The sequence below is a fragment of the Pollicipes pollicipes genome, unplaced genomic scaffold (genome assembly GCF_011947565.3).
Source record: "Pollicipes pollicipes isolate AB1234 unplaced genomic scaffold, Ppol_2.1 Scaffold_4002;HRSCAF=4701_pilon_pilon_pilon, whole genome shotgun sequence".
Lineage (NCBI taxonomy): Eukaryota > Metazoa > Arthropoda > Thecostraca > Pollicipedomorpha > Pollicipedidae > Pollicipes > Pollicipes pollicipes.
Genome location: NW_023596420.1, coordinates 1455554 through 1465539, shown reverse-complemented (window position 1 = coordinate 1465539; position 9986 = coordinate 1455554).

Here is a 9986-nt window from a genome sequence, read left to right as displayed (position 1 = left end):
GCGCCGCCGAAGGCGTGCTGGTCGGGCGGTTCAGCGCGCTAGCTTTCGCTGGCGTGGGGGGTGTTTGTATGTGTGTGACGGGCCCGACATGCAGGCCCAGCGCAGCTTCACAGAAGCCTTTCGACGGTTCCGTGTCGCTCATTCAAGATGTTGCGAAATCGCCACTAGATGGCATCAATTGGGCGTGGTGTTGCAGAGGTGGCGTGTTTGCAGGTGTGGCCAAGCTACGGCAAGCTGAAATTTGTGAGTTTGGCATCATATGTTTTGAAGCTGAGATAAGGGTTGCGCAGTACTAATCAAGTGGTACTTAAAAAAAACACCTGCCGAGCCTGCAACTAGGCAGCATTACCCATAAAGCAGAAACGAGAAAGTTAGAAAAACCAGTGGACCGTTTCTCCCTCAGGTCATTCGATATATGCACAAGCGCGAGTAGTAAATAACTGGCCCAAAAGTCACTCACAGACTCTGGAAGCAACCAGCAAGGCTATGGAATCACCTAAAGAGTCAAAAGCTGTTAAAAGCACTCAGGATAACCATGGGCCTTTGGATGGGTGAAGTCGCTCCCCGCTCAAGCCCATGGATTCGGCAAAAGCAACTTGCTCTAACGCATGGAGGACATCAAGCCAACCAATGTGCATCCAAGATGACCGGGAACGTCAAAATTGCGGTTAAAGGTAGTGAAGGTAATACCAAGCGCGTGCTGTTAGACATATTCATAAGCTCGCCTACCAGAGGAATTTGAAACAGCTTAAACAACCGTGCGGCGTAGGGAGTCGTAGCAAAAATATTCGGCAATAATGAGAGTGACTGTGTCTGCAGGCTCCCCAGGATTAGAAAACCCCAGTATCTTTGATGGGCTCCACGACGCTCTGCGGAATATCACAGCGCCTCTGATAACCCCAAAGGTGGCCAGAGGAAGACTAAGCAAAGAGTTTCTCAAGAAGGCAGGGATCTATGTCCTAGACGGCTAAACAAGCTCTCAGCATGGTCGAATGGCTCACACAATGTTCAAATAATGCGTCCACGTGGTTAAGTGACTCCCGAGAGGGCTGATGGTCTCAGCAATAGGAAGACCTTCAAAATTAATGGAAATCCGCGATGTATAGAGGGCCGTCAAGTGCAATTCAGCCTCTCAATCTCCTGTTGGTCGATTGGGTGGTTTTGCACCAGAATAGAAGACAGTAACGAAGAGTAGAATCTGTAACAAGCGTTTTAGGTAACTGACAGTTTTGGGACGGACATTTCTCCCACCCTTGGAGGCCGTGATGATTTCCAAGCTATCCTGGCATCACGAAGACTAAACCTGTTAAAACCAAGCTGAGGGTGGCATCGGATCGCTTGCGTAAAACCGCATAAAATGAGCGACAATGAGCAGCAGTGCAAGTACTTGTGACCGTCAAAGTCAGGTAAACACATTAAATTAGTGAATTAAGGCATCTTTGCTACTTTCAAATCATATGTATTTTGGCAGGGAGAAACGGTATTAATATTCCATGACACATTGGGTCAAACGCCGATATTAATTTGTCACACACTGAAACGCACGCAAGCCAAAGAAGATTGTTCGAATCACACTTTGGAATAAGCCTCATCCTTATCACCGGAACTAAACATGATGCAGCAACAAAACAACCCAGATGGTGTCTGTCAGAATGCATCAGATAGACTACCGTAAGTCCCGGCAAACTGAATCATGGAAAGTCAAACATTTCGGCGAATGGCCCAGCTTTGCTTCTAGCGATCTAACCTGACTACATTTTGCAGAATAACATCAACATGCAGCATGACAAAATGTGTCAGATCCAATCAGTAAAGTGACGTTTGTCAAAACATTATTCTGTTTAAAGTTTGCTATCGGCTGCCTGAAATCAAGAGGTGGATATGTCCTCCACAAAAGACTCATCATCGGTGAGAGATTTTTTCTGGACAAGCGTCAGGCGTCAAGGTTTCTAGTCCGGCGATGCTTGTTGCGACATGGGTCTGACCGCTGACTAGTCACTCGGTATGCTTTAGTGAACCCGTCGTTCTTCCTGTGTACACGTGCTTTTATTCCGTGCTCGTATTCCTTCTTACTGTGTACTTGTGTCATTGGTGCTTGCCTAAAACTTACGCATACTTTTGTAGATTTTAGTTACCGGAAGTGGCACAATTATCTTCACTCTGTTGACATTTAGAAACGACCGCAGGCTCCGGTGAAAGCAATCACCGTTCAGGCGCTGTTGCAAATCATATAGGAGAGGCGTTGCCAACGTCATTTCGGCTGAGCACGAGCCATTGCGCTCTCCATCCGGTTCGAAAGGCCAAGTCCAGTCCAGCCTTACGATCCAGGGGATCTATCTCCAGGCATTATTTATGTTCAGCGCTTTACCAAAGCCCGTCCCGTGAGCCCTTGCCCGCCTGCGTTTCAGTTCCAGCATCAGTTCCTAGCGTCATTCGTGATTCAGATGCGTCGAGATTCAGATCTCAGAGAAGTTTCGTCATCGACACTGCAGTACAATGCCCAACGCCGATGCCGCAGTCGCCGAGCGGCGCGGGCAAAAACGGTGAAACTCGCGTCCGCGAGGCCAGGCGGCGCTGCAGTGCCGCGAATGGCTACATTGCTCTCAGTGAAAGTGAGGGGCGGCGCCGCTGTGCAGGCACCGCATACGTTCCGAAGCCGAGAGCCGGTGACAAGCGGGGCTAATGAGGTGATGGACGCATGCGGCAGCGACACCGAGGCGGGCATAGGTCCCATTCCGGTCGGGACCCAAGCATATTGTGTTTGTACATGCCGTGTGCAAGAACGGCTCACTGCTGTGGGAGAAAGTGGCTCATTGATCAGCGGCCGTTAGCGTGTCTGTTTGGAGATGGTGACAGATGACCCATCGTCGGCCAGCTATGATAGAGTGAAAGACGCCTGCGCATAACTCCGGAGACTGTAGCCAGCCAGCAGGGGCGCGGATTTGTACAGGTTGTTGAATTTCGTGGTTGAGTGTTATCACCGGAACTAACGCGTCTTTTCCGGAAATTTTGCTTTATTGAAATGCATAGATTTGGAGGGTGCCGTCTAATATTGCCTCAAACGTGCACCACCTTGCACGCTCGTCCTAATGCTGAAAAGCCTGCTTGACTACATGTGTTGGAAATTTGTGTTGCCATTTCCTTAACATTCCAATGCGTACTTTAACTGACATTCATGTAGCATAGGTTGGGTATCACGGGCATGGCTATCCTTCCTGATGTGAAGCGTTTGTCTGAGTCTTTGAGCGACGAAAAGCCTATGGAAATTGAGATAACCGCGGTGCAGGGGAACGTGTTGCAACGAAGGCTATTAAAGAGCGCAGAAGGATGGATGAATAGACAGCTGGCGGTGGACCTGAGATCAATGGTGAAGGAAGAGCCACGCTCTTAAAACTCCTCGATGTCTCTCTTCACCTGAAGGTGCTGATTGGAGCTGCCAGGAGACAGCAGCTGTCCCAGGACCAATCGCAACAGGTACCAACGTCCAAAACGACACGCTGCCACGGTTCGTCGTTAGACAATGAGATCCTGTGTATCCATCATCTATATCCGGCACCGATGTTGAGTGATAGTTCAATCAGTGACAATATCATGCCGTCAGTGTACGATATCTGGGATCATCATCCGGGTTTGCGCCTTTGTCGAATGGGCCGTTTCATGCATTCGTCCGCGAGTTTGAGTGGTTGTTGATATCGGTGTACGACACTCGTGTATGCTTAATAATCTTTTAAAACGCAAACCTGGCCACTTTCCTTTTTCCTCCTCTCACAATTTATTTAAGACACTGCCGAATGGAGCACGTGCTAAGTTGCATCACGCATGCATGCCACCTGAGCACGTCAAAAAGCAAGTTTCTTTCCTGCTCGATCCCTCACAAGCGAAAGTCGCCTTTAAGTCATCAACGAAATGAGACAGGCGGTTGAGCAATATGGATTCGTACATTTTGTACTCGTCTTTACGCACATGAGTGGTTTTCTTGTACACGTGGGTAATCTAAGCACTCGCTCCTTATTAACCTTATTCCACCTTCTTATCAATTAAAAGATGGCGAGCTACTGGATTGGACGTTTGGAACAGATGAATGGATGTAGAGATGGGAGCGCCAGCTGAGAGAATGCGTGAGATGTAAGAGATGCATATAAGAAATTGGAGGATGGCGTCGGCACAAATAATTTTGCGCTTGTGCCGAGATCATACACCTCGCGCGCAGCTTGCAATCAAACATCTCAAAATCGTTTAAGAGTAACATAACTGTAACCACCTCAACGAATGCTGAATAGTTTTTATTTATTTTATTTATTTCTATTTTATTTATTTTTTATTTATTTTGTATTATTTCTTTAATTTCAATTAATTCATTTAATTTATTTACTGAATAAATTGAAAAAACGGTGCCGATGCAGGTAGGCGACCTCCTGACCGGAAGTTGCTACTGCTTTTCAGTTGTGAGCTGATTAGAAACGCGTACATTATTTATTCACAGCTGCTAGCAACAAACAGGTGAGAGCCGGAATGCTGCAAAGGTTGATCACTGTGCTCAGTTCGCTTGAACAGCGTAGGGGCGCGGTCCTGATGCTTATCTTTATTTTCCCGAGCAATTCATAATAGCATGAACATCGCATAATTAAGAAAACTGGTCAAGACCATGATGCTGTTGTCGCTAACACCTTCAAGTTTTCTGTGAAGCTGCAAGCTCAGCAAGCCATTGACACGAATAATGTCACTACTTCCCGTGTGGTGTCGTACACAACCCGCTCGACTCACGCCAACTGGCGGAGTAAGCATAAAAGACCAGTGCGGCCTTCACTGGTTTTGCAGGTAGCGCACTGTGCAGGCGCTGCCGATTCCGCCCGCCACCTTTCTTGCCCGACAGCACGGGATGGCGCCGCCGCAGAAGCCTCTCACTCGAGGTGCTCTGACCGCGCCGAGTCACTCGCCAGCTGTGGATCATCAACAGACCGGAGCCGGTCGGCACCAGTCGGCGGCAGCGCATGTAGGCCGACACTACGATTATCGATATAACCACAGGAGCCAGCGATGTTTGACGGACTAACGTCAGCCTCGCTCGGCGCTGGCTGCCGGCTGAGGACTTAATCGGCCCCTGCGCGGCATTCCTGTCTGATCGGCCGGGAGCCGGGGCCGTGAAATAGGTCACGAATCCCGGCCGCCGCTGCCCTTCACCGTCGGCACCAGGCCTGCCCCCAATCACCGGCCGCCGTCCCGGCCGTTGACACCGTGGCACCGGGCGGGTCAGGTCACGGAGATGTCCCGCTCGGGCGGGCGCGGCCCATCTGCTTCACGACGCCATGGACGCCGGAGGAGTCGCCCAACCCTGCCAGCTTCGGAGAACGATACCAAATGTGGGTTCGCAATTCAACAAGCGGTTAAAGTACCGTTGTACGTACTCGTCAGGTTCTGCAGTTTTGCAAAGTGCTGGCAGAGCGCGATACGTTAGTCGTTCATTTCCGCGCACGGTATACTGTAGCAAAAATGATATAAATAGGTTTATAATAGGACTTGCTTACAAGTTACCAAATTCACTGTAGTTCGTGATGCGATATGTGTCGTCTACTTAAGTTGCTTTGAGCCACGACCACTTGGGGAGTTGAAAGTAAGCCCTTCTCAGTTTCGGAAACCCTTTCGGAACCGTACCATGTCGGTTTACCAAATTGGCTCAAGGAGGTCGAGGAAGCAATTATGTCATTACTGCATCGAATAACAACCATTGTTATTTATTGTTTAGCCCTTTGAGTTTCTAATTCGATAACAGTCAGGAGCGTTGTCGCATTTTTGGGGTTATTAATAGATATTGAGTTCTCGGGGATTGAATATTAGTGTAGATTTGAAGCGGGACCAAACAATTTTATTGACTCGGCCAGCCAAAATTGGGTGGGGGTGTTTGTTCTTTCTTTAGAATCGATTTGCGTAAAAATTGCACAAAAGAGAAGAGTGTTCAGCATGCACTTTAGCTGGCAGCTTTAGAATCGCCAACACCGACGACGGGCGTTGCTGTCTCCATTGGACATGGCGTGGGCTGCCCCAGCTAACAGCAGACGGCGACTGACGGCTGGGTGGGGGGGTGGGGGGGAGAAACGTCCTCAGGAAGAGCGTTTCCATGCATCGAGCAAACCTTGGCCTTGCGTTCGTGCTAGTTTCTTCTGCTTCCCGTGCTGTCGGCTTGAGAGTACCATTCACAATCATGAGCCTACAGTAAGGGAGTGATGTGGCAACGCGAAGCAAGCTATGTGTTCGATCGACGGTTGATTCGTGACAATCTGTTCTTTGGACAAACAGATAGATAGATAGATAGAGAGAGAGAGAGAGAGAGAGAGAGAGAGAGAGAGAGAGAGAGAGAGGAGAGAGAGAGAGAGAGAGAGAGAGAGAGAGACGAGAGAGAGAGAGAGAAATGATAGATATATATAATATATTCTATTAATATTATATATATATATATATATATATCTTATATATATTTCTATATATTTGTGTGTTGTGTGTTGTGTGTGTGTGTGTGTGTTGTGTGTGTTTGTTTTGTTGTGTGTGTGTGTGTGTGTGGTGTGTGTGTGTGTGTGTGTGTGTGTGTTGTGTTGTTGTTGTGTTTTACAAATTTAACATTTGACAATTAGAAAAAAAAATTCATTAGTCTTGATAATCTTCAACGTTTCACACCCTTTGCATATGAACGGCCCGTTTGCCGCACAAGTTCTCACGTACAAGACAAAAATACACCGTAACTACAATTTCACTCATTGCTTTCAGTCATTCAGCTGTTAGACAATATCACGAAAAAATCATATTCGGATTCACTTCGTTAGTCGTGACACGCTCAAGCATCGATTCAGCCCTAGCGTTATGAGGCAGGAGCCCTCCACCGGAGCGGCCAGCGTCACCGCGCGACTATGTCACTCGCAGCGTGGGCCGGGCGAGCCCTCCACCGGAGAGCGGCCAGCGTCACCCGCGCGACTATGCCACTCGCCAGCGTGGCCGGGCGAGCCCTCCACCGGAGCGGCCAGCGTCCACCCGCGCGACTATGTCACTCGCAGCGTGGCGGGCGAGCCCTCCACCGGAGCGGCCAGCGTCACCGCGCGACTATTGCCACTCGCAGCGTGGCCGGGCGAGCCCTCCACCGGAGCGGCCAGCGTCACCGCGCGACTATGCCACTCGCAGCGTGGCCGGGCGAGCCCTCCACCGGAGCGGCCAGCGTCACCGTGCGACTATGTCACTCGCAGCGTGGCCGGGCGAGCCCTCCACCGGAGCGGCCAGCGTCACCGCGCGACCTATGCCACTCGCAGCGTGGCCGGTGCGAGCCTCCACCGGAGCGGCCAGCGTCACCGCGCGACTATGTCACTCGCAGCATGGCCGGGCGAGCCACCCACCGGAGCGGCCAGCGTCACCGCGCGACTATGTCACTCGCAGCGTGGCCGGGCCATGACGGCGACATGCAGGCTGGCGTCGGCGCGTCTGGGTGTCGTCGTGGCGTGACCAGGTTGATTACAGACAGGAATTGGTACTCAGGGCGCAGCTGCGTCGGAGCTCACCACGCGCGTAGTAAGTCCATAAAACGTGGGAACGATTTAGGCTGTCTGAATAGGTAACCCACTAGTAGTAGGCAACATAATTCTAAGCAGATGTAACATACCTATATGCATGCACCTCTTCTGTGAGAGACACGCTAACAAGTGCTCATGAACAGGGGCAGATACATCATCAGGGTTAGACACATCATCAGGAGCAGATACATCATCAGGGAAAGATGCCATCATCAGGGGCAGACACATCATCAGGGTCAGACACACCATCACGAGCAGATACATAATCAGGGACAGATACATCATCAGGGGCAGGTATATCGTCGAATTTTGGGAGGGACTTAAGTCTTGACCCAGCAGCAAGCTCGGTGACCGAGTCATTGATGAACCATCTCTGGCCTGTTCACAGTCCAGACCTATTGCTGCTGGGACTTCTGCTTGAGGTCTGGGGTCCGGGCAGAAGGCCGGCCAGCCTGCCGACTACGACGGAACGGCTGAGGAGGGCCGTGGAGGAGCGCACCACGCCCCCGGGCCGGAAGCAGACGTTATTGGTGCCGTCCGGAGCCTCCACGCCGCGCCGAGACGTCCGAACAGTGCAACGGGCGCCGCCTGTGGACGCTGTGTGCCCCCGCAGGGCGAGTAACCCAAAAGTAAACCCTGTTCCGGCATTGGTTTGAGCTTTGTCTGAAAAGGTGCTCACAGCAAGCACAGCACAGTGCTTCCCAAACGTTTTCAAAATGATCAGTTCCCAGCGAATAGTCCCTGAAGGCGTCGCCTGCGTTTCGCCAGCTAGAGGTGGGGGGGGGGGGGGGGGGCTGTCTGATGCGTACACACGCCGGTCACATGGGCGGCGAGTGACGCGACGTGGCTGATGCCGATCTAACCACGCCACCGGCGCCGCCATTATTCCGAGGCCGCTGAACTGGGAGGAGGGTCGGCGGACGCTGCCACGGCTGGCCGATGTGCGCGACGGGGAAAGTCTCGCTATTTCCGTCGTGGCTGGACAAGCAGGACTATCAGCCTCATCTGCCGTAAACAGACAAACACGGTGGACTCGCCGCATGCCCTGGTAAGAACTGGTTTGCGCTTGCTTGATTGTGCTGGACTCAAGGTAGGTGTGCTGCGAGCTTGGGAGGCAAAGGGGGCAAAATGAGCGACATTTGGGATGAGGCTTCAGCTCACCCAGCTGTGGAGACGGCACCACCGCCCACGACGCAGCAGATCGGGTTGGCTGCGTGCTGCGGAAGCCTCTCGCTCGTCATGTGAGCCTCTCCAGTGTGACGCGTCCCCTTCTGAAGCGCGCAGCCCAGCCCCAGCGAAGGCCGCGAAAGAAAACACGCCATCAAATAAAAACGCATAGACGCACCTACCCAAGGGACGGAGGGGTGTGCTAATGGGACATTCTCGTCCCCGTTCCCAATGTGCCGGTTCCAGACCTTGGGCATGGCACGGGTCGACGAGACACCAGCCCGATACCACGCGCAGGCAGAAAAGGACAGCGATATGTGACGTCACGAGCGCAAGTACCGTAAAAGCACTGATCGGAACAGTCACACGAGACAGAGGAAACTCAGCACGGGCGCAGAATACTTGCTCGAACCGCATCGCCCTGGCTCGGGAGCTACCGTCAGGATCTCAATACTTGCCCTATGAGATAGCTTGAGATGGAATCCGCTCAGAGTCGATACACTTTGAACCCAACTTGGCATCTAACCCCAGCATCATGACTGACTACCATGAAACTCATCCTTATTGAGGACAGAATTGCTAGAAAGCATGCACTGAAGCGTGAAAGCATGTATCCCATCTAGCAGATTCTCATTGTTACTCAGCTGTATATTACGTATGAGAACATAACGTGGGTGACGGATGTAGCAGTGCCGGTCGGCAGTGACACCTGCGACCCGCGGTGGCCGCACTGCTGTCCCACAGGCGCGTGGACGCCGTTCCAGTGCCTGTCACCCCACGCCCATGCGGCACCGCGCTGGTTCCAGTAGACGTCCTCACGCATGGAGCCGGCCTCGACAAGCCCAGTCACTCTCACGCCGCCGGAGCGGCGCGGCGAACCGGCGCACCTCAGCACCGGCGCGCCGCTGACGGCGTTTTTGCGCGTGTGAAAACGTGACCTGGTCGCCCATTTGGTGCCGCCAGCTCTCTCCTCCCGCCCGCGAGAATTGCGAAACAAACAGGGCGACGGAGAGCGGCCATTTGTTTGAGCCACGGACGATGGAGAGCGATCCGTTTGTTTGAGACACGAGCGACGGAAAGCGGTCAGTTTGTTTGAGCCGCGAGAGCCGTAGAACGGCCCGTTTTTTGAGCCATGACCGACGCAGAACGGCCCGTTCGTTTGAACCACGAGCGACGGAGAGCGGTCAGTTTGTGTGAGCTACGACAGACGTAGAACGGCCCGTTTGTTTGAGCTATGAGCGACGGAGAGCGGTCAGTTTGTTTGAGCCA